Genomic DNA, 26,684 nt, shown 5'->3' on the forward strand with positions numbered 1-26,684 from the left:
GCATCATAGAAAATGATGAAGTTTACATCACATGGGATCACCCATTACCAACAGTTCAAAAGATAGATGCTAGAAAACTGGGATATATAGTAGTCCATGAAAAGAAGACAAAAGTAGCATTGATCATTGAAGTTGCCACACACAGTGACTACAGTCTTTTGCATACAAAGAGACTTACAGTCATAAAATATCAGGATTTGCAGTCAGAAATGAGAGCAATGTGGAAGAAAGATACCCAGAGAGTTCCAAAAGTAGTAGGAGCAACGGGTCTTATAAAAACAAAATCTACAGTCGTGCTTAGATATGTTACAAATACATGTAACCCCATACGAATTGCAGAAAAAATCATTACTGGGCACATTGCAGGAGCTACTAAGAGTACTTCTATGACATCAAAGATTGAAATAATATTAATTTCATGAACTATAATCACACTTTTATTATTGAATGGCGCCCATTCCCATCATGGCATTAGAAACCCAAATGACTTGGAGAAATTAAAAAGGCAGAAAGAATTCATTAGTTATGACATTGTTAATTTATCTCCATTCCAGTGGCAATATCTCTGCATACCACTGCACATGAAATACACCTCTGAAGCTAAGGTCAGTTGTAGCTGCTTGCCCCTTCTGCCACACTGCAACCCCCAAATAAGAATTGAAGAAAATCTGTCCACAATTTCAGATTCAAAGCACATATTCTCATGTACTCTTATTCTGTGGTTTTCTACAACACACACATGCATCCATGTGCTCATGAACACACACACACACACACACACACACACACACACACACACACACAAAACCACAATGTTTTCATAGTTTTACTGTAAGTCTTCTCATAAACAGTCTCACATCTGATATAAGTTTATATGCAGAATGCACTAAGACAGCCAACTTCTACCTGTCTGTAAAAAATATTTTATTGGCCCTTATTGCTTTCTGTTTTTTTTCTTACAATATTCTGTTTTTGCTTGCAACTTCTGGCCTTTTTTTCTCATAGTATTCTGAATTTATTTGCTGCTGGTTCAGTTTCTGTGTCTAAATACTGAACTGTGGTTGAATGACAGTCCTTTTCCTGCTAGTATAGTAGTATTCCAAATATATAACTTACTGACATTAACTCTGCCATGACCCCCTCCAGCATAATTATAATCCTGTTTCTTTATGAACAAAATATTATCTAAATAATGCCATCTCTAGAGTTAGACCCCACTTCTATTCTATAAGACAACAGACCACATAGCTTTGCAAGGGGTGGTCTGCACCTGTCCCCAGTGGGCTTTTGGATATTGGCCAAAATATTATCTACCCCTATAGAGCCTTTTTAGGGAATGCCAATCTGATAAACCTTCTATCATAGTAAATTCTACCTAAAAGGTTTTACTGCTTAATGCTAGGAGTACCAACAAGAAGCTGCACCCCCTGAAAGTGCCCCTCAACATGGAGAGTGTTGACATTTGTGCAGTTACTGAGCCATGGTTTAAAACCAATGAAGGCACCCCAGCAGTAGAAGGCTATAATGCCTTCCACACATTTAGATCAGCTACTGTACATGAAGGGACAAGAGGTGGAGGTATATCAACCTATATAAAAAGTAAGCACACCTCAAGATTGGTCAAACAGTATGACTTGCTTCAACTACTTCATGTCCAACTCACCTTAGGTAAAGTCACATATCTTTGCAAGCTATAGGTCCCCTTCTGTGACCCAGGATAACCATACCATGTACTTGATTGTGCTGGAGTCACTCACAATTCAGCCCAACACCATATTCATGGGAATTTCAACTATCCCACCATAAACCAGTGTATGTACACAACCACCGATGTACAGACTCAAAGTTTTCTGGCTTTTGTCAATGCATACATCCTGAAACAGCTAGTCTGCATACCAACTAGGGGTGTAAATATCCTGGGTCCACAAATATGAGGGAACATTGAACCCCTCTTGTGGAATTCCTCACTGGTCATATCAGATCAGTTCACAAAGCAGTAATCCATAACATAAATGGAAAGGCTGAACTCCCGGCAAACCTTAGAAACTTTAAGAACTTTTCCAAAGCTAACTACTTCCTATTAAGTGATGGCAAAGCTAAATTCCAAGCCCACCCACAACTTGGAGAACACAGAAGTATTTATGGAAACCCAGCACTAGCTTGCAAATAATTGCATAGAAACAGCAGTACAAAACTGAATTTAACTTAGGACAAACTCCAAAAACAATGCCCCCCTTGACGGACCTCACAGTATAAATAGGTTCTACAACAAAATAAAGAAAATCCTGTCCAAAAATAAGAAGAGCTATACCCAAAAGATAAAAACTCCCTCATCAGTTTCAACAAGCAACTCAGGGGACTAATCAAGTCCACCAAAGCCAACTTTGAGGCAAAAATAACCTCCCAGGTTAAGGATAACCATAAAACATTTTTCAATTATGTACACAACTTTAAAGTAAACACCCAATAGTGTGCTGAACTAGTAGTAAATGAAATTTCCTATACTGAACTGGGGAATATAGCAATTTTGCTGGCCAATAAATTTACCTCCAGTTTCACTCCCTATCATCCCCAGCACCCCCCCAAAAAAAATACCTTCTACCATTTCTCCTCCAACTGTCACCAAGGAACAGCTCCTCACTGCACTATCCAGAGCTAAAAGCACTGCATCAAAGGTTCCTGATAATATCCCAGGATCCCTCCTAAATAATTTGATACATGACCTGTCAGGTCTACTAAAATCTGTATTCAACCACAGCCTCCAGACAGGCTTAGCCCCTAGCGAATGGAGGACTGTAATGTTCATACCTCTACACAGTCTGATCATCAACAGACCAAGGGAACTACAGATCCATACGTTTGAATAGTCTTGGATTCATGCCATGGAAATAATTATCATGGACCTGATAAAAAATGCATAAGAAGTCTTCAAATATTGGATCTTCCCTATTTGGTTTCATCAAGGGCAGATCATGCCTACCAAACTTGGTGGACTTCCTCGAGAAGGTCACTAGAGCCATGGATGAGGGCAAAAGAGTACATGCTGCCTACCTTCACCTGCCAAAGACATTTGATACAATCTCTCTGTCTCTCTCTCTCTCTCTCTCTCTCTCTCTCAGGTTTTATAGACTAACTCACAAATTTGTAAAGGTCACACAGGCAATTGAAATGCTATAGACATTCATCTGTTTGTGTAATACTACCCTCACCAAACATGTGTAATACTCCCCTCACCAAACATACAGTAGATGCACAACTGTTTGTGTAATACTCCATAGACTAAACATGCCACAGGAATGTATCTAAATGTAATACTCCTCTTTCAACATCATGTACCATACAGTACATACACTCATGTAGTTTGTGTAATACTCCCGTTAAAACTTCACTGCAGTCAGTTTGGGATCCCAGGGCTGTACTAGGAAAAGGGAAAGAAGATGTTGTTTTTTTTTTTTTTTGTCCTCCGCTATCAAAAATCTTCCCAGCTCCTTGTATAGACTCAACTACTTCAAAATATATATATTTGTGATTATCAATGCTGGGCTTGTACAAGCATCATTAGACATGGACTGCCGAAGCAAATTCTTAGTCAAGTGAAAATCTCCCTCATCTTTTGTTTTGAAACTGTTAAAATACAAAACTATTAGCCATTTGAATGGGGCCTACAATTTCCTTTCAGCAGCTTCTGCCTTACTATAGCTAGTCATTCCTTTGCAAGTCGCCATTTCCTGGATTTTCACCTCTGCTAAATAAATGGTATTAGTACACTGTCTGTCAGCTAGAGACAAATCATATAGGTTCATCGGCAGTTACTAGATATGTGCTCAATGACTCCATTGAGGGAACTTGACCAGTTCCCCAACTGCTCCAGGGCATTGTCTGATTAAGTGACTTGCAAAGAGTCACAAAATAGGCAAACAGAGGCTGAGGGATTCAAACTCTTGTACCACAGGAGGCAGCTCATTTACAGTTCATAGTCTTAATCCTATATGTTAATTGCTATGAATCCACCTGTACTGGGTAGCAGACCTATGCTAAAACATTGCTTCATGCCTACCCATCCTATCCCCCTCATCTGCTGAGACATTCTTCTTTATACAGCTAGGGACACAAATCCACCCTTAGTGGGTAGCTATCCTGAGACAAAACCTTGCCCCATGCTTATCTCTTCAGTCCCCCTTCTTGGCTACGGTATTCCTCTGTGCACACAATATTGGAATGGGTGCAGCATCCTTTAAGACAGATGCTCATGTTATGACCTGCATTCTCCCTGGTTAAACACATAACACTATGCTCCTGTGCCATCATTCCATGTTGGTACTTAGGTACATAGGTTCATAGGTTCATACTAGGCTATCTGCCATAGGGCATTTATAAGCCTAGCCAGAGTGTGTTTGGCTTTCGACACCCATTTTAAATTAATTTTGCTATGCCCTTTTTGGAGGTTAGTATACTGTGCCCCTGTCTAACAGTGACACAGAAGTGATACCCGGGGTAAACATACAATCTCCCATCCACTCATCAAGATTCCTCTTGAAGAGAGTCAATGAGGGACTCTGCCTAACCTGGACTGGGATTTTATTCCAGAGTGAAGAGAGCCTCTGGGTTATGAATCTGTCCCTCCAGCATGTCCTATTTATTTCAGTGCTGAGGTTCAAGTCTCTCAAGCGCGTAGCTCGATGGGATTTGGATTTTCTGAGGTGCAGCATGTCCATTAATTCGGGGTTGGACATGGCTTTATACGTCAGGCACAGATCGCCTCTGAGCAGGTGGTATGCCATTGAGTTGAGCTGGAGTTTCTTTAACCGGGCAGTGTATAGCATCTGTTTGAGCCCTTTGATCCTCTTGGTGAGGTACTTTTGGGGTCTTTCCAGTTGCTGCAGATGTCTGGTAAGGTACATCCCAAAAGGGGCATTGTACTCAATTATGGGCCTGATGAGGGATGAGTAAAGAGGCACGATGACCTCTCCTGATCTAGATGTGAATCCCTTCATAATTAGGTGGGCTATATAAAATTATTTCTAACCACTTTGGCCACGTGGTTGTCAAATGAGAGATTGCTATCAACTTGGGTCCCCAGGTCCCTAATTACTTCTTCTGTACTTAATGGATTACCACCTATGTGGTAATTTGTGGGCACTTTGTTTTTGCCAAAGGAGATGACTATACACTTTTTGGTGTTTAGCTTGAGGCCATGGCTCAACACCAGTTGTCTGTTTCTATGAGGCCCTTTTGGAGGATGCTTGTGTCGGCTGGAGAGTCAATTATGGTGCCCAGTTTGCAGTCATCTGTGAACTTGGTCAGCCACAGTCCTTCCATGTTGGCCTGTACCTCTGAGAAATATATACCGAACAAGAGAGGTCCCAGGACTGAGCCTTGTGGGATGCCACTTGTAACTGGTTTGGAGTCTGACATGGCACCAGCAATTCTAACCATGTGGGTTCTGTCCTTGAGCCAGTTTGCAACCCATCTAGTGACATAGGGGTTTATATTTAAGCTGGTGAGCTTATCTATAATGCCCAAGTGGGGTATTGTATCAAAGGCTTTTGCGAGGTCCAGGTAGGCTGTGTGGACCACCTTCCCCTCGACAATGGCCTTGGTGACTGTTTCAAAGAAATTGACCAGGTTTAAGAGGCAGGATCTGCCCTTAACAAAGCCGAACTGGGTAGGATCCAGTGTCTGTACGTCCCCAATATCTTTATTTATGAGGTCCATGATGATCCTTTCCATAGCTTTGCAGACCAAGCTAGTCAGGCTTATGGGGCGATAGTTTCCAGGATCCGTTAAGGCACCAGCTTTGTGGAGAGGGACCACTGTTGCTGTACGCCACTCTTTGGGTACATATCCTAGTAGTAAGGCTGAGATTGAACAGTAGTTTTATGTTTGGGTTTAGCTCTTCTTGGAGTTCATGTAGGACGCAGCCCGGGACACCGTCTGGTCCCATTGATGCTGTGTTTTTTGCTTTGGAGAGGGCGGCTCTTACCTGAGCATCTGAGATGTCAGGGGGGCAGCACTCTGCTGGGATAGATATTTGCCCTTTTGGTGGGGAGGGGGGGAGAAGTTTGCGCTGAACTTGTCAGCTAGGATATTGGCAATGTCTGTGGGTTTGGTGTATTTCTTTGTCATTTTGGACTAATTCTGAGTATATCTGGGAATTCCCACCCAGGTTCCTAACATAACTAAAGAAAGCCTTATGATTATCCTTAGTGTCCTGTGCAATTTGTCTCTCGAAGCTGGCCTTAGACAATTTTATGAGTGCCCGTAGTTTTTTGCTAATACTGATCAGAGATGCCTTCCCTTTTTGGGATTTTGCTCTATCATGTAGTAGCTTCCTCCTTCTATTGTATAGTTTGTTTATGACTAGGGGTCCACTAGACAGGATGTCTGCCTTTGGAGGATTGGGTCTTGGTTTTATTTGGGATTGTATGATCCATGCATTCCTGAAGGTGTTCATGGAATGCATTTATAAAGGATTCTGCGGTCTGGGCCATATTTTCCACAGGCCCGGGGGCTTTGAAGGATTCCACCTTGGTTTTGAGGAGTGTGAAATTTGCTTTAGAGAAGTTTTTCACTGTGGTTTTCTGGGCAGGGGGTGGGGTCAGGATGTGAATATCCAGTGAGATTAGTTTATGGTCTGATCTTATCAGTGAGGGATACACTTCTGGTCTGGAGCATAGAGTCCCCATGTTGGTGATGATCAGGTCCAGTATGTTTTCCCCTCTTGTGGGAGTGGTAACAAGTTGTTCCATAGCATTTGAGTTTATAAATTCTAGGAACCTTTGGGCTAGGGTGTTGGAGCTAGAGTAATGCTCCCAGTCTATGTTTGGGTAGTTGAAGTCACCCAATATAATGGTGTTTGGAGAGACCTTCATATTTTCCAGTGTTCTCAGGAAGGCCGAGTGGGGTTCCTGGGTTTGGGAGGGTGGTCTGTAGCAGGCTATAAACTGGAAAGCAGTTTTACCCACTGTTAGTTGCACATGGATAGTCTCTGATGCTTCGTGCTGTGCCACCAACCTGGAGGTGTGGGTATCTTTGATGAATATTGATACTCCCCCTCCTTTTGTGGTTCGGTCCACATTTTGGGGCCAAAAAGCATGGTATGAGGTATAACTTGGTAGTGCTGGGGTGCTCTCGGGAGCCTTGAACCAGGTTTCTGTTACTGCACAGATATCGATGTTCTCCATGCTAAGGAGAGTTTCGAGTGCATGCATCTTGAGGTTTAGACTTCTGGCGTTGAGCAGCATTACTCTTAGTTTCTTATCCCTTGTGATACCTATGGAGGTGAGTTTGTCTTTTGAGCCTTGCCTAAAAAAGGCACTATGGGGGTAGCAAGAGCCTTTGCCAATATCCGAAAGCCCAGGGGTGACAGGTGCAAGCTGTCCCTAGTGAAGCATCGTGGCTTGTCAAGCATGTCATCCCAGGCTGACAGGCATTGGATCCCCTTTGAATGATACCAATACTTAAGCCAATTGTTGAAATTGATCATCTTGTCTTCATATTGTGGCATAATTCTTGGTGAGGGTAAGATGCTACTCAAGGTCAGGGTCATACCGGCCTGGGCTACATGCTCAGAGAGCTCCTCTATGTCTCTTTTCATGTAGTCCAAGGAGGTATGCCTCAGGTCATTCACACCAGCATGGACAATGGCTGAGTCATATTTGTACTTGTCTTGGAGTGACCTGAGTGCTTGTGTTATGTGGCGGATCCTAGCACCCGACAGGCAGCTCACCCCAGCCTGGTGAGCGGGATGTCAGTGTGCCTGACGATAGAGTCACCTATTACAAGTGTATCAGGTGTGTTGTTTAGCCTTAAGGGCTGTGACTGTTCGGCACACTGGCTTTGTGAGCTATGTGTTGCACATGTTTTATTTTGGGGTAGAGGTCTCTGCTGCTTAGGCAGATTTTTATTTAGAGCCTCCGAGTATGTTTTTGTGTGTTTATGTGTTTGGTTTGCTGTCGTGCTAGGTCTATGTGAGGCTGGAATTGTAGTGAGTGTGGTTTCCTTCTTCTTCTGTCTGGTTACACCAGTACTGAGTTGAGAGAGCTTAGCCTCCAGTTTGGCTATATGGTTGCATCTCTCACATATGTTGGAATTTGTTGGGAGGAGGAGAGGGTTGCCTGTGTACATGAGGCAGTTGTAACATTGCCTCAAGATTCCCAGATTCACCAGTTGGACCGGAGAGGAGATTGACAACTGATCTTTGGACATGCTAGAATAGTATTGGGAATTCCTTTATAATTGAAAAAAAGGGCCAATGGGGAACAAGGTATTCAAGGGGAGTTTGTGAGGGTGTAGTGCTTTTAATTTTTTAGTGCTGACTTATATAATTGCTTTAGTGAGCAAGTGCCAGGTAGCTTAAATGCAATGTGTTACAGGTAACTTAAATGCAAAAATGACAAACAGTAACTTTCTTTCAAGTGAAACAAGGAAATAAGTACAGTAAGCAATGCAGATATCACTAGGGATCCACATAAGCGCTGAAAAGCTGTGTTTTAGGTGGAATTAGCATTTCAGGGAAATAACAAGCAAACAAACAACAAGCATACAAACAAAGCTAGATTCAGCAGGCCTGGATCTAGTCTATGCTACAGTAAACAAGGTGTACCAATTTCAGTAAGAAACAGTTCAAATATGCAGGCACTATAAGCCTTTAACCAGAAATTCCCAGCTCAGAAGGGCAGAGTCCAGCCTCTCCTCCCACAAGAGTGCAGACCACGAACCTTCTTAATGTAAAATAACTGGCCTGAAGCCCAAGTGCTTAAACCAGAACTAATACACTTTTAGAATAACAGTCACTGAGCCCTCAATCAGCAGTTCCCAACTTAGAAGGATGTAGGCTACCTGTCCTGCCACTACAGTGCAGACCACAAACCTTCTTAATGTAAAACAACTGGTCTGAAGCCCAAGTGCTTAAACTAAAAGGCTTAGAATGAGTTACACCAAGCAGTAATAAATATAATTGAGTACTTTTAAGATGATGCAAAAGCAAAATAAAGTAGGAAGAAACACAAATACAGTAAAAGCAGATAACATTTTTTTTTTTTTTTTTTTTGAGTGAGCAAATGAGATGGGCCCAGGAGTTCATAGATTAGTACTAGACTAACTGCCCTTCTGGGCCATTTTCAGCCTAGCCAATTACCCCATGTGAGATTCAAACCCTGCACCTTATGCTTGTAAGGTAAACACCTTAACCATTATGTCAACCTCCCACCCTTAGTTATCTTATTGGTGGCCCTATTTTATGAATGTATACTGATATTATGTCCCTTTCAGATATTCCACTGTTGACAGTAAAAGACAGTCTAGTCATGTCTACAGTATACCTGGGAGGGGACTCATGCTGATAGATTGGCAGTTTGGTCGAATACAAATTGATTGACAACATTTAGCCAAAAGCAGTTATGGGAATTCTCCTTTATTTCCAAAAGTGTTTTCAGCTAAAGATTTAGGTCAGTTTGCATTCAGCTGATCTACTGCCTACACATTGACACTCTCCCTTTGGGAAGGCATGATTCCTCTTCCTGAGTTACTCTTCATTCTCCTGCCACCTGTGGTTTGGCCTGTTTATCCTCATTATCACAGTCCTAGAATAGTTGTACTAGGCTGCATTTTCTGCCTTTGGATTAAGCACTGCTGATATGCCTGTTTAAATAAAAACATCAGCTACCAACTTTCTGAGATATAGTACAGCTTAACACTCTTGTCTCTTTTCTTTCTTATGCTTATGCAAGGAAGTCACAACTGCAACATCTCCTTGTTCTTGCTCAATCTTTTCTGGGAAGTGCACCCTGTATTGCTTCCCTAAAGCTGGCAAACAATAAGTAACTTATCTAATGGTCTCATAGATCCTTCTGCGATGACCTGCAGTTGCTTCCCCTTTGCCCTTTTCTGCCTTTTTACTGGATTACAAAAACAAATACTCCACTGTGTGGTCCAGTCCTCTTCTCATCTGTCCTTGTCTTCCATTCCCATAATACAATCTTCTTCCCAAGCAATTAACAGGTGTCACTTGACTGACTTATTTTAAACTGTCAGTATATAGTCCATTTGATTTACTCTTTGTGAATATTAGCACAGGCTATAAGAATGGCATAAGTGAGAACCTTGAAGCTAAGTCAGACTTTTATTTTCTAAATTCAACACTGTAAGTTGGACTTCAGATGTTACCTGAATCAAAGTACATAAACAGATTCTCACTAGAATATTCAAAGTTTCTAGCACATCTGATAGCTCTCTTTTATGATTCAAACATGTAGTCTCTTGCTTTGACTTCAATTATTCACATTTAGACAGTCTTTATTTGCTTTTACAGCTCTTTCAAATGTCAGAAAGAAAGCAAGTTCCAACTTGGTTTAAGTAATTATCTATACATTCCACAAAGTTAAATGTAAAGAAAATAACTTACATCATTCTTTCTGTTTAACACCCACACTTTTCTCTGTGTTATAGGATTCTTCAGGCAACATGTCATTTACCTTAACTCTACCTTCAGATTATCACGTGTAACAGAATTTGCTATACATTTTGAAACTCGGAGGCAGGATAAAGTGCATATTACAGTATGAACATATGAAACTTTGCTGTCTTGAATAAAATCTCCCAGATACTCCCTCCTATCAATTTTAGTCCAGTGGTATTGGGTGTGTTGTACTGATGGTATATGGTATGAATATCAGCTTTACTCCCCCTTTGTACTCTGTACTGCTTCACTTAATTCTTGCAACACTCTTCATAGTTTTTCATTATTATTGTATTATCTGTTGTGTGTTATGCAAAAACAGGAGTAAAGCAGAATATATGTTTAATAGCTGTGACGGTATAAAGATAAATGCAATTAATTTATGACTCTAGTATAAATAAAAGCAACATTTTTAGCCAGTAAACTTGTAAATATACAAATTATGCCGTGTTACTGTGGAACACGGACAGCAACCTGTGGTTGTTACCCTGTCTTGAGAGTGCTGATTTGTTTTTCCCAACAAACATGGGAATTTTTGTGTTGCTTCAAAGGGTGCAGAGTTACTTTACATAAATTCTGCATGCTATGATTTTTGCCCCTGGACAGATAAGAAGAAGAAGAAGAGTGGACCATGCCGTGGTATATTTTCACCAGTTAGCCTGTTCCTTAGTCAGTGTGCTGTCCCACTCATTCCTCCGTGGGACAGCAGCCTACTAACCTGTTCATTCCTGGGAGGCTGGGAGAGTTGGGTACTTGGCACTTTTTTCATTTTTTCCCCTTTCTTTTCTTTTCTTACCATTGTTTTTTTGATTTGTTTGTAGAGCTTCTACCCTGCTTCTGATATGTGGCTAGGGGACACAAACATGCTTCCATACATGTTCTCCCTGGCTGCTGTGCCACAGTGTTATGCAGTGTTGAGAAGATCTCAGTCATTTGGTCCCCTTAATGGACCAAGCTGTAGTCCCCTGTTCTTGATATAGGCAAGCCAGTGTGTCAGCTCCTCCATTCTCATCTCTCCAATACCAGTTCATCTAGCTCCCACGCAACTAATTGAATTCAGATCACCCGGGAGTTATATATGCGCTTAGCCCTCTGCACTATAGAGCTCTGCTATGATTGTTGATGGCTTCTTATATAGTTTTGAGGGTTGATAGATTGATAGAAATGGCCAACGTCAAGGAATCCTTCTCATTTTATTATCCAAAGACTCACTGATGTAAAATTTCATTTGAATATTGTTTTATATTATGGCATTTTGTTCCACATACAGCACCACTGCTTTAAATTAGAAGATATATATTTTTAGTTAAAATATCTTTAAGGACATTTGTCATTTTTTATTCAGAGCACAGACGCTTAAATTGTGATTATCTTATGAAAAACAAATGACAGATGACCTGACTTCTGCTGCCTGTTGGTTATCTTCCTGCTTCCCAAGTGAGTTCCCTGTCTCTTTCTATAGTACCTAAATTTTGGCCCTTCTGCTTGTTGACTTTCTCTAAGAGAATGCTTTCATTTTGCTATGTACATGATATGCATCTCTCTAGACTGATATATTTAACTTCCTCATAGAGTTTCATGGTGATTTCTTTTCTTTTTTTTTTTTTTTTGAGGATATTCGCTTTTTGGGTTCTTGCAAGCTTAATCTTTCCAGGTAAGACTCTGGTCATTTCATAATCTTATTCTGCTGTATATTTCTTTAATCCTTGTTGGAGCCCCTTTCCTAAAATTTTCAGATTTTTAAATAATACAAGTGTGTTTAAATTGTTTCTTACAAACTTTTGTTTCTTTTCCTCAGTAACTCTTTTTTGACATGCACATTTGCCAGCATTTATACCATCCTTAGAATAGTTGTATTTTTGTCTCTTTAACTGAAACAACACAAGTAGAAACAAATATTTAATAAAATTGTCTAATCTCATGTTCTGTACCTACTCAAAGAATGGAATTACACATCAATATATGCTTGAGTACAGACTCCTGATGACTATTCTGAATTTCTTTGTATGGGATTTTTTTCTGTGTTTAAAGATTATATATCAGTGACTAAGTTTTGGAAGTATATCTAATAGCAATGTGAAACTCTGTGAGCTATGGCTATATAGAATAGTTTGTCCTATAATGCCTTTTTGGTTTATGATTATTTCTAATTTGTTCACCTTCCTACTTTTTAGAGCATGCCCTGCATGAGTGCTGCATATACTTTAAAGCCATGCTGTGTCCCACAGCCACAACATTGTCTAAAGACAGCTAAGACTTAGGAAAAAAATTAAAAAAGATCACTCAAACTGGGAAGAGAAACAAAAGAATTAATTTGTATAATTTGTAAGATCTCATTCGTAGTAGGTTGACCTCTGATTTGGATAGAGAGAAGAGCAAATACCAAAATAAGTGCTAAATCCTCCATTTAAGATGGAGAAAAATACTTGCCCCACAGTAATCCAGTTTATAGTTCCACAGGATTATGTAACCCCTAACCCTAGAGGGGGAAAAAACTAATATTTATCCATTTTCTCTCTGTTGTTCATACTTTAATTATGCATCCATCTACCACTTTGCAGACTAAAAAATTGACAGCTATATTTGCCTGCCTAAGACAATAACTCATAGAGAAATGGCAAACCTGAAGGGCTATATGCCATCTCTGATCCCTCATTTTTTTTCCTTTATAGTCAATAAGCATTGTAAAGGATTATGGTATATGTCTGCTACAAGCATTTCACCCTATAACTAATAATATAAGGTTTCTGCTGTGCTTTGCATATACTGTTCCTCCTCCTCTATGGTTGAGTAGGCTTTGTCTCTTTTGTGTAGCTTCCTCTTGATATAAATTGCAGAATATACCATGATGCAAAGTGTGGTACAGAATTTAATCTCACTCTACATTATAGGCATCTGTGTATAATATAAAAAAGTTTGTGATCTCTGGTTGTATCATCATTGTGCCATTTCATAATATTTGTTTTATTTTCTTGAAATCTATGTCATAATCCATGTTCTGTGAATCTATGTTCCCTTCTATTTAAACAGATCTTATAATGATGTGATCACTGTGATCAAATGTGTGTTAAATCTTTAACAATAGTTTATTACACCTTCCAAACCTGTAATGTAGTTTTTATTACTAGGTATAGCCAGTTCTGTATTTGCTTTTCTCTAGTTTGTTATTGTAAAAGCCACCCATCTCCAGCTATAAATTCTAAAAAAAATACCTTTATTTGTCCACCCCTGTGATGCAGAGGGATAAAGCCCTAAATATGCTCCAGATAACTTGCTTTCAGTTTGTAGCTTGAGTTGTTGGAAGGGATAGGTGGGGAGTTTTGAATGAGTTGATGATGCTGACTCCACTATCGCATCTGGGGGGAAGTAGTTAGATCTACTACATTGATGTACCAGCTGGCAAACTGAAATATTGTGGAATGCAGTTAATGTGATCATAATGGCTATAATGCACCACAAGGACAGCAGGAGGCTCAGCTTGCAGGGGCATGTCTCCCTCTTAGACAGCAATATTTGTGTAAGCCACTGGACACTACAGGGAGGGAGTTAGGTGGGAAGGGAGTGGACCCTCATGAATATGACAGCCTACAGATGTCTGATATTCATGAGGAATTTGGCTGTTGCCCAGGTCAAGAAATGAATGGGCAGTAAGGCTAGGACTGTCATCTTGACTAGGGAATGTATGGGCCAACTCTTGCCCTCATAGGAGGAATAAATGCATCAACCAGGTGCTGGGGGACTGATGGCTGAGCTTGTGGGCAAGAAAAATACCTTCTTTTACAGTGAACTGACATTTATTAGGGTAACCCCTGACACTATTCGAGTATCAAAAACCGTGTTTAAATTTTACATGAGCTTTTGGTTATAGCAATGAATGTAATAATATTGAAGAAGGCCACAGAAAATGTTTTATTTATTTGTAATATATTATCAGTCAGTATCTGAAGGTTGGTAGATTTCACATGTAGTCTGAAAGGTTTCCTAAAGAAATAAAACAACTCAAAAGGCCTGGAATTATTTTCAAAGGTTTTTGTCAATTCAAATGTGAAATCCAGCAAAGAAAACACTTGTTCAAGTTTATCCTACTGATCATAACCATGTGAGCTCAGGCATCTATCAGAGTAAATCATTTTCTTTATCTCTTCAAAGTCTAAACTTTGCTGTAATAGTCTATTTCTGTTGTAATGCTCACAATAGGAGCTGCCCATTAAAAGTGATTTACGTGAATCTGCAATTTCTTTCTTCCTTCCTTATTCTGGACTTTCTATTGTACTTTTTCTAGCTGTGATGATAGCATTGTCTATTGCCTCTATCTTATTAGCTGATTCTCCTCAAGCTGCATAGTATGTCCTACTAATGATATACATCTTGGTCTATCAGAAAATATAGCCTGAATGTCACTGCTGGTGTTTGACGTATCTCCTTCACATGAATTCAACAATGCACCACCTTTGGTTCATTCTAAGATTCTATCAACTTTACTTGATAATACCTTAAGGCAAAGTTTGTCTTGGATACCCACATCTACTGGTAATTCATAGGGACAATTTGCTTTAACAATATGCATGGATTCTACCTTTCTGACCATGTTTTTTATGGAAGGTGGGTAAGAAAAGTAGAACCTCACTACTCATTTGTAATTGTTTTTCTTTTATTTTATAATATCTTTTTCTGTAATTCAGGATTATATCCAGTAACTTCAGTTACTAGTGGTTGATATTTCTAGATGTGAGCAATGATCTCAATCCATGTCTGTCTTTGCAGTATGTTGACTTCACCTTCCAGATTTCTTATACATCTAATAGGTCTTGGGTCCCTCCTACAGTAAATAACATTGGAGAGATGTAGCTTGTCACTGGCTTCATGCATTTCCCAGTATGGGGAAAAACCATAAAACATGATAGTTCATCCTCTGATCCAGCAGATTTCTTAAATGTATTTTGTGGGATCAGTTTATAATCTTCCTGTTAGTCCAGCCATATCAAGATGTTAAGAAGATAAATTAGTAGTTTTGATTTGTAATAAAATACACTGTTTTTGATAGCTTTTATGCTACTAAAGTGCAGCCCTGATCCAAAATAAAGTGATACAGTATCCCTGTCCAACTAAAAGAAATACACAGTCTATTTGATAAGTTTAGTGGTAATTGTTCTTGAAAGAACAACTTCAGAATATCTAGATGTATGGTGATATATCTTAAGAATATACTGGTTTCTTTTTTATGCTGTTGGAAGGAGTTCTATGTTGTCCATTCCTAATTTGAAAAAGGGTACACTTTCAAAAGTGATGGATTTCTGGGTATCTTTGTCTTGTAAGTAAAACCAAGCTAAAAGTCAGGACAGGTGTTACAATACTTGTTAACAAACTTAGCTATCCTAGCACAATAAAACCTAGCTATTACTTTACTGTATGTTCTTGCTGTTTTCATCTTATCCCACCAAAAAGGTCAGGAGCAAATTGTAATATTAAGTTCTGGTATTTTAGTGGTGGCATCAACAAAAATGGTTTCTTTCTCATCATGTGAATTTTTACTGAGAAGCCCATTTTATGCATTATAATTTTCATGACCTTAATCCCTTGAAGTATGAAATAATATCATCATTGCCTCCTCACCTTGAATTCCTTATTGACATTACAGCAACCAATATTAATATTCATTTTACAGTTTCTAGACAATGGTGTATCCTGGAGAGTGAATCTGGGACAGAGTGCAGACTATTGGTGGACCCTGACCATAAGAAACTGAGGAAGCACTGGAAGCATCAGGAATTCTTCTAGGTTTACTCAAGGCATACCAGGGTTGCAAGGCACCTTTGCAACAATATGTGCTGAAACACCAAGTATGAACTAAAGGGGCTAATGTATTCCACCGAGAAATGTTGTAAATGGACTAAAGTTGAATTGTAAGTGACCAGAATTATGTCAATTGAAATCCTGATCCTTTTTGTTCTAAATTAGAAATGAATGATTAATCTGGCATTTCACTGTTAATAAATTGCACTTAACAAAAGAACTGTCTCCAATTTATTATACTTGCCAACTGAAACCACCCTGGTACAATAATTTGATATAATTACAATGTCTTTCCCACTTCTGCATCGTAGCCTACAAATTCTTAAACATTTGTACTAATGTTTTTAAATTTCTCCACCTGAAAAAAGAGCATCATTCCAGTTTTCTGTGTGTACTGAACACAAAAAGACAGAGAGAACTTGTTTTCAGTGACTGAACTGTTATGTTTTACCAACAATACAGAAACTTGAACAAACTCTAGCGATGAAGTACACAAATATGGGCTGGCTTATAATGGCTCTTCAGGAAAGGAGTGCGAGTCTCCAGGAATAGATGAATAAGATATGCTAAGTACTGACCACCAGGGAAACCGTCTAACCACTGAAGAAACTGAGTAAGAATGTCTGCATTATTGCCTTTGAAAAATATGCCACCCAAGAGAATTGGACTTAGTCTGACTGGGTTTACATTTTGTCATCACAGCGTACAGGGCAAGAACATAAAGCATATATAGCCTTGGAAAATGCTGAATAATGAACTATCAAAAAGTAAAAAATACAAAAAATTTCTTCAATAAAATTCATAATGTTATTTTAACTAGATGGGAGGGGAAAAACTTCACTTGTTGGCAACATTGTATAAAGAATCAAGTAGTATTAGACATTCAATAAATTCAGAATAAATATGATATTCCATCAGCAGATTGGTTGATACTACAAAGCATGTTATCATATGTTAAGGATCTTAATAGTAAAATTATTAATTCTCCTTATAAAACTAGTCCAAATTTGATAAGTCTAATATCTGAAGTTATTTAAGACAATTATAATTTAACGAATCTAATTTCAAAATTATACAAAATATTGATAACATATAAAACTAACCCTAATGCAAGATATTGGAATTTCATAGAAAAAGGATGTCACACTAATCTAGCAGTTGAAAGTAAAACAAATCTGTTATGTTCTGTTAACTTAACATTTAATTTACAAGTATGGAAAATATTTACATGGAAATATATTCACAGGGCATTTATTACACCTGATAAACTAGCCAAATTCAATTTACTTGATAAATCCGTTTGTTGGAGATGTTCTTTAAACTGTAAAGCTGATTGGTCTCATATTTTTTTTGAGTGTAAAAAAATTCTGGGAAGAAATTACTATTTTTCTCCAAGCTATATTCATAGATAACTTTATTTTAACCAAATCTTTAGTCCTCTTAAATGTTAATGATACTATTGGAATGAATAAAAAATATCTGTATCTACTTTGGTCCATACTAGCTGTGGCAAGGAAATGTATAACTAGAAAGTGGAAGTCTTCACAAGAACCTACTCTGGAAGAATTCTTGAGATTGATGGAAGAAACAGCGACATTAGAAATCAAGGTGAAGGAATCGAGAATTTCACCTAAAACATAGACAAACAATCCTTGGGAAAAAAAATTAACTTTTATTGAGACATTAAAATGAACTCTAAATAATTAATGTGTAACTTTATACTTTATTAATTGAATATTATAAATTTTTGTTACTATTTTCGTATATTTTATTAATTTTTCCCTCCTTTGTTCAGGTCAGTTGTACATAGTGTAAATAAAGGTTTATAATACGTGTTTACTGATGATTGTATCGTTAAACATTATATTATTTGGAAAATAAAAAATTATTTGAAAAAAAAGTAAAAAATAAAAAAAGAACTGCTAGATAGGCTGGTATATCTTCTGAAATACAAGCAATGAAATTTCTAAACTAGATATTTAATTCAATTAAAAAATTAAAAGCACAAATGCCTAATCTATATTAAAATTATGACTAGAACCAGCACTGATCTGTAAAAGTAAATGATAAACAGTTTAGCAGTCGACAAACGCAAAGGACATTCCCCAGTAATTTACATAAATGGGCTTTCCAGAGTGACTCTAATAAAACTACTAAATTGGTTACACAAATCAGAAGGTTGATAAAAGTGTGAAAATTATGCTTAAAACTAAAAAGATCACATATGTCTGTGAACACACAAAAGCTGTTAGCAAGGCACATTGCTAACCAGTTTAACTAATAACCGGAATACTGAACCTAATATGCAACAACCATCCAATCCTTACATTGTGCCTATATCTTTCAGACCTGGACACATACCTTCTCCTCACCTCCAATAATGGCTAATGTTACCTGCCAGACTCTATATCAGCAGAGTCCTCAGCATTCCCTATACAGAGGCAGTATGTGACAGTACAGTGATCTCCATTATAAGGTGACAATTGTTTCCTACTAACATTTATCCAAGTCATATAACTGCCCTGCAACATATGTTAGCAAGTGGTGTTTTGGGTCTGTGTCTGCCTGTCAGTGGTCAGTGTCATTGGAACCCCTGGTTACATTATCTGTGAAGAAAACTGCCACTAAAGCAATCTTTCGGTAGTGAGAGTTCCAGTACTCCCATCATAAAATACTTTACAGTTGGGAGGGTGGCCTAATGGTTAATGTATTTGCCTTACAAACACAAGGTGCAGGGTTTGAGTTTCACAAGGGATAATTGGCTAGGCTTAAAATGGCTCGCAAGGGCAGTTAGCTTAGTATTAGCCTATGAACCTATGAACCTATGGTGGTGACTCAACTCTGTATTATGGCACTTCTCCCACTGGTGACTCTAGCTGCCCCTCAGGTTCATAGGTTCATAGGTTGGTACTAGGCTATTGGCCCTAGGGCCTATACAAGCCTAGCCATAACAATTCCCTGTATATTTCTTCCCACAGTATTTACTTCCCTGGACCCCTGTCTAGCAGGGCGACTGACGTGATCCCCGAGGTGAATTTCCTATCTCCCATCCAATCATCGAGGTTCCTTTTGAAGAGGGCCAAAGAGGCACTCTGCTTGACATGTATGGGCAGTCTATTCCAGAGTCTAGGGAGTCTCTGGGTCAGGAGCCCTGTATGGACCACTGAATATTGACTGAAGGTGCATCTAATAAATAGCCCATTGGCCTATTGCTATGACAGTGAGGCACATAATACTTCAGTTCAGGAATTGCACTACAGGGAAATAGTGCAAAATATCCAGTTTTGTTTCACATTACCCTCCACCACACTTCCCCTCCCAAATAATGTCTCCTTCCAACCTCCTGCAGCTTGACCCATCACACTTCACAGAGGTTGCAACAGAGTAGAACCTGGTTCCACCAGCTTGAGCTATACTTCATGAATCTTGGCATGAATGTCTGAAGAAAAGATCATTTGAAGTGTTTCTAACCTGGATTCATTTCTATATCATACCGCTCAACTGTCCAGATTTTCACAGAATGTCCAGATTCTTGCCTAATATTTTTGGTCCGTTTTTCATAAAATTGTTGTTTTCTGGCAAATTAGTGGCAAATTATTAAAGATTGAAGTTATAAAATAATGACAGACATTTGTTTCATTCTTCATACCCTTCAGAGAATTTATGCTACTGCAACACCTGTTATTCTATCAAATTTCTAAGTTTGTAAGAGCAATATTTAAAAATTGTACCTAGTTTTCAACCTTTGTCCCAATTTTATTTGTGGCTTTGTCCAGATTTCTTGCTCTAAGAGGTTGAGAGGTATGTTCTGTATCTTTTTTTAGTTTGGGCAAGTCTTGATCGATTATCATTTGACACTGATGGGTCTATCAAGGGTAGCTTATCCTGTATACTTTAAGTTTGTTTTTGCAATACTGGTGATGAGAGTGAAAGGCACAAAAATGGAAGACATAACAAAATGTTTTTTCAAATTCAGTCTGAATGAACTTCTGCCAAAAAGGGCTTTTTACTCTTGCTTTCAGTTTGTTTTACAAGATTTAGAGTTCTACTAAAGTATTATTAGTTGCTAAAATTCCATTTTCTCTGCTCCTCCACTGCTCCAAAGCAGTCAGACAGTACAGACACCACAGACTTTGCTTGAGGAGCAGTTTCAGAAGGGATAAAAGTGGATGGTGTTTGGGATACCAATAACAGACATAAGTACATAAATATTAAAATGCTGCTTGCTCTGATCAAGGCACTCAACTTTCTAAATAATCATTGGTCCCCTGGTTTTACAATATTTGTGAGCTACTTTGGCCTTTCTCACTGTTCTGTCAAGGTTCATCTGTCAGCCACTTCAGCATGTCTGCCCATGGATCCCCATCTTTCAAGGCATTCTTATGTCAAAATGTGTTGTAAAGGAGTTTTGCATAAGATACCTGTAAGAAAACTTGTGGCTCCTCCTTGGGATCTTAATTTTGTGTTGAAAAAGCTAATACTTGTGACATTGGAACTAGCTTACCTGGTTGACTTGAGGTTCTTAACATCGAAATCTGTTTTACTGACTATTCTGACATCTGCAAGAATGGTATCTGAGTTGTAAGCTCTTATGATAAGTCATCTCATTTTCATTGTCAGGGTTACTTTGAGAAATAATCCATGTTTGATTCCTAAAGTGGTGTCTGAGTTTACTTTAAGCCAAACTATCCATCTCCCTGTTTTCTTTCCTGAACCTAAAAATGAGGGAGAAAGGATACTTCATATCTTGGATCTCTACAGACAACTCAAGTACTATCTTGATTGAACAAAATTTTTCATAGGTTCATAGGTGTTTACTAGGCTAATGGCCCTGGAGCCTTTACAAGCCTAGACCATAGGATTACCCTGGCATCATGCCACCCAACCTTAGTTCCTAGTGCCTCTGTTGAGTAGAGCTACTGGAGTGATCCTTGGGGTGAATTTTCTAGATCCCATCCACTCATCAAGATTTCTCTTGAAGAGGGTCAGTGAGGTGCTCTGCTTGACATGTAAGGGAAGTCTATTCCATAGCATGGGCAGTCCCTGGATTATGAACCTGTCCCTCCAGCATGTTCTGTTGATTGTGGTAATGAGGTTGAGGTCTCTGGAGCATGTGGTGCAGAGGGATTGGGATTTCTTTAGATGTAGCATTTCTAACAGAGCTGGGTCAGACATGGCTTTGTAAGTCAAGCAGAGATCGCCTCTAAGTAGGCGATATGAGACAGAGAATAGTTGGAGTTTTTTGATTCTGTCCATATAGGACAAGTGTTTAAGGCCTAGGATCCTCTTTGTAAGGTACTTTTGCGGCCTCTCCAGTTATTGCAGGCGTCTAGTGAGGTACATGCCAAATGGGGCATTGTACTCGATGACTGGCCTAATGAGGGAAGAGTAGAGGGAGAGAGGGAGACAATGACCTCTTTCTTCCTGGATGCAAAACACTTAGTAATGAGATGTCCCACATAGAAGGACTTTCTGACCACAGTGGCAACGTGGTGGTCAAAAGAGAGGTTGCTGTCAACCTGTGTTCCCAGATCTCTTATAACGTCTTCTGTGTTCAGTGGACTACCATCAGTAAGGTAATTAAAGGGAACCAGGTTTTTCCCAAAGGGCATGAAGACACATTTTTTGGCATTGAGCTTAAGGCCATGGTTCTGACACCCGTCGGTGGACTCATTGAGGCTTTTCTGTAGGATGTCAGCATCACTTGGGGAGTTAGTAATAGCTCCCAACTTGCAATCATCTGCAAATGTTTTCAGCCAGAGTCCCTTTGTGTTGGCCTGGACTTCAGAGAAGTAGATACCAAACATAAGTGGAGCCAGGACCGAACCCTGTGGGACTCCACTCATGACTGGTCAGCAGTCTGACTTGGAGTCAGCTACTTTCACACTGTGGGTTCTATCCGTGAGCCAGTTTGCAACCCACCTAATGATATAGGGGTTTATGCCTAGCTTAGTAACTTTTTCTATGATTCCTGAATGGGGAATGGTATCAAAGGCCTTGGCAAGATCAAGGAAGGCTGTATGAACCACCTTACCTTCATCCACAGCTATGGTGACTGACTCAAGTTGAGCAGGCATGCTATACCCTTCACAAAACCAAACTGTGTAGGATCCAGAGTTTGGAGATTCCCTATATCCTTGTTTATTAGGCCCATGATGATGCGTTCCATAGCTTTTCATATCAGACTCGTCAGGCTAATGGGGTGATAGTTCCTGGTGTCTGTAGTTGCTCCTCCTTTGTGGAGAGGGATGACTGTAGCAGTGCACCATTTAGTAGGGACAAAGCCTGAGGTGAGGCTGTGATTGAACAGGGCAAACAGGTGAAGTGCCAGTTCACTCTGTAGTTCATGTCAAACACAGCCAGGGATACTGTCAGGTCCCATAGAAGTTGTATTCTTGGCCTTGGACAGTGCTGTTTTAACCTGTGCAGCAGTAATACTGGGTGCCTGGCAATCTACTGGTATTGTGATTGGTCCTTTGGGGGGGGAGGGGTAAAGTTAGCACTGAATCTGTTCGCCAGTATATTTGCAATATCTGTTGGCTTGGTATAGGAGGTACCATTGTGCAGTAGCTCAGAGCAAATATGGGTATTGCCGTGGAGATTCTTTACATAACTATAGAAGCCCTTGTGGTTGTCTTTAGTATCTGCTGCAATTCTGTTTTCATAGCTAGCTTTAGAGGATTTGATGAGGGATCTCAACCTTTTGCTGACTCTGATAAGGGAGTTTTTCCAGTTTGGGGACTTCACCTTATTCCACATCAGTTTCCTCCTTCTGTTGTAGAGTCTGTTTATGGCAGGGGACCACCAGATTGGCTTCCTTTTTTTTGAGGAGAGCGTCTTATTTCTATTGGGTATGGTGAGATCCATGCATTTGTGTATGTGTTCATACAGTGCATTGGTGTATGATATGGCAGTCATGCAACTATTCCCCATTTGCATGGGTGCTGTGAAGTTATTCACCTCTGTTTTTAGGAGCCCAAAATTAGCTTTGGAGAGGTTTTTCATGGTGGTTACCTTTGTTGAGGAGGGGGATTTCGATTTCCAAAGTGATTAGCTTGTGATCGGATCTAACCAGGGAGGAGTTGACTACTGGTGTAGAGCAACGGTCACCCATGTTAGTAATGACCAGGTCAAGAATGTTGCCACCTCTAGTGGGGGTAAGAACGAGTTGATCCAGGGTATTGGAATTAATGAATTCCAGAAAGCATTGGGTAACTGTACTGGTATATGAGTAGTTTTTCCAGTTAATGGAGGGGTAGTTGAAGTCACCCAGTATAAGAGTGTTAGGTTGGACCGTAATATTCTCCAGGGTGCTTAGGAATGTGGAGTGTGAATCTTAGGACATGGTTGGGGACCTATAGCAGGCTATGACCTGAATCGCTGTCCTACTCAATGTTAGCTGCACCTGTAATATCTCAGATGCGTTATATTGGGCTACCAGTCTGGAGGTGTGCGCATCCTTTATGAATATGGAAACACCACCACCTTTGGAGCTTCAGTCCAAGTTCTGGGGATGAAAGGTGTGGAATGAGTTGTAGCCTAGTAGTGCAGGGGTGCTTTCTGCTGCCTTGAACCAGGTCTCTGTTACAGCACAAATGTTGATGTTCTCCATTTTAAGGAGTACTTCGAGTGAGTGCATTTTGAGATTTAGACTTCTAGCATTGAGCAGCATGACCCTCAAATTGCATTTGTTTTTGTAGCTGTTACAGTGGTAATTTGGTCTTTGGAGCACCCCCCTAAAAAGGCACTATAGGGGTGGCAAGACCCTTAGCCACTATCCGGAACCCCAGGGGTTCCAGATGCAGGCCATCTCTGGCAAAGCATCGAGGTCTGTCAGTCATGTCATCCCAGGCAGACAGATACTGGATCTCCTTAGAATGACACCAGAAACTTAGCCAATTGTTGAAATCAATCATTTTCTGCTTGTACTGTGGTAACATTCAGAACTTTACATCGGTTGTTCATTCTTGTGAAAGTAAGAAGAAGGGTCAGTGTGCGTCAAACCAGTCTATTTTCAAATGGTTATTTCAGACTATTACCTTTTGTTATTCTTACCACAACAAAACTATTCCAGACATGTTTAAGGCACACTCTACCAAGGCCTTGGCTTCATCTATGGCTTTTTAGCAATAGTTGGAATCTAGAAGTATTCTAGAAGCAGTGACTTGATCCTCTGTACATACTTTTGCAAAGCACTATAAGCTTGATCCCTTCTCTAGTTCTAGATCAAGCTTTGCTAGGACCATTCTCCAGGGGCTCCTGGACCCTTCCCCTTCCATCTCCAAAACATTGTAAGCTATGGTAATATACCTATACAGCTAAGGCTACTATAGCAGTGATCAATATGATGAACATAGATACAGTTTGTAAGTAAACTTATCGTAACTGTAAATGTTTAAATGATCACTGCTGCAGTAGCCACTCCCTACCTCAATCATCATTTTTCCTTTTTTATGAGTCCATGGTGTGTGCGTGTGTGTGTGTGTGTGTGTGTGTGTGTGTGTGTGTGTGTGTGTGTGTGTGTGTGTGTGTGTGTGTGTGTGTGTGTGTGTGTGTGTGTGTGTGTGTGTATGTATGTATCTATGTATATATATATATATATATATGTATATATATATATATATATATATATATATATATATATATATATATATATATATATATATATATATATATATATATATATATATATATATATATATATATATATATATATATATATATATATATATATATATATATATATATATATATATAGCTATAGATATATATATATATTTATATATATATATATATATATGTATATATATATATATATATATATATTTATATATATATATATATATATATATATATATATATATATATATATATATATATATGTGTGTGTATATATATATATATATATATATATGTGTGTGTGTGTGTGTGTGTACAGATTATAGGTTCATAGGTAGGTACTAGGCTATCAGCCCAAGGGCCTACATAAGCCCAGCCAATGAGGTTCCCTGGCTTACGCCACCCAAGAAAGTTATTTTCCTGTGTCACTGTCGAGCAGAGACACAGAAGTGATCCCCAGGGTGTATTTCCTATTTCCCATCCACTCATCAAGATTTTTCTTGAAGAGTGCTAATGAAGAACTTTGCTTGATATAGATGGATAGCCTGTTCCAGAGTATAGGAAGTATCTGGGACAGGAATCTATCCCTCCAGCATGTCCTGTTTATTGTGGTGGCAAGGTTTAGGTCCCTAGAGCATGTAGCTTGGAGGGATTGGGATTTCTTTAGGTGTAGCATGTCCAACAGCTCTGGGTTTGACATAGCTTTATTTGTTAGGCAGAGATCACCTCGGAGTATGCGATATGCTACGGAGTAAAGCTGGACTTTTTTGAGGCGGTCAGTTTAGGACATTTGTTTGAGGCCAGTAATCCTCTTTGTGAGGTACTTCTGTGGCCTTTCCAGCTGCTGCAGATGTCTTGTGAGGTACATTCAAAAGGGGCGTTGTACTCTATAGTGGGTCTAATGAGTGTCGAGTAGAGGGGAAGGATGACCTCTTTTTCCTGGATGAGAACCCTTTTATGATGAGGTGTGCCACATAGAAGGACTTCCTGACTACTGTGACGATGTGACTATCAAAGGAGGGACTACTGTCCACCTGGGTCCCAAGGCATCTTATCACACATTCAGTGTTAAGTAGATTGCTGCCTATGTGGTAGTTCATGGGTACAGAGTTTTTACCAAAGGGGATGACACTGCACTTTTTGGCATTGAGCTTGAGGCCATGGCTCTGACACCAGGCATCTGTCTCAGCGAGACCCTTCTGTTGGATGTCCACATCATTTGGTGACTTGACTATGGCTCCTAGATTTCAGTCATCTGCGAACTTTGTTAGGCAGAGGCCTTCTGTGTTAGCCTGTACTTCAGAGAAGCAGATACCAAACAGCAGAGATCCCAGGATGGAACCCTGTGGTACTCCATTTGTCACTGCTTTGAGGTCAGATTTGGAGTCTGCAACTTTTACAGTGTGGGTTCTGTCAGTGAGCCAGTTGGCAACCCATCTTGTGACATTGGGATTTTTACATAGTTTAGTGAGTTTAGCTATAATTCCAGAATGGGGGATGGTGTCGAAAGCCTTGGCAAGGTCAAGATAGGCTGTGTGAACCACCTTACCCTCATCTGTGGCTTTGGTGACTGCCTCAAGGAAGTTGATCAGGTTCAGGAGGCATGATCTGCCTTTCACAAACCTGAACTGGGTGGGATCCAGAGTTTGGACATTACCAATGTCTTTGTTTATGAGTTCCATGATGATACATTCCATGGCCTTGCAGACCAGGGTCATCAGGACAATAGTTCGATGGTTTCCAGGATCAGTGGTGGCTCCCCCTTTGTGGAGTGGGATAATTGTTGCTGTGCGCCATTCAGTGGGCACAAAGC

The 26,684-nt window shown here is 39.5% G+C and overlaps 1 long non-coding RNA gene across 1 annotated transcript in view; it reads left to right on the plus strand.

Annotated features, from left to right (window-relative positions):
* LOC122790383 overlaps nucleotides 1-16,431 on the plus strand; it is a 46,775-nt gene extending 30,344 nt beyond the window's left edge. Inside the window, exon 3 of the long non-coding RNA XR_006363009.1 lies at nucleotides 16,125-16,431. This is a non-coding gene — a long non-coding RNA (uncharacterized LOC122790383). The remainder of the gene's footprint in view (nucleotides 1-16,124) is intronic.
* Nucleotides 16,432-26,684: the final 10,253 nt, after the last annotated feature.

This window comes from Protopterus annectens, chromosome 16.part0 (assembly GCF_019279795.1).
Source record: "Protopterus annectens isolate FY-2018-M chromosome 16.part0, PAN1.0, whole genome shotgun sequence".
Taxonomy (NCBI): Eukaryota; Metazoa; Chordata; order Ceratodontiformes; family Protopteridae; genus Protopterus; species Protopterus annectens.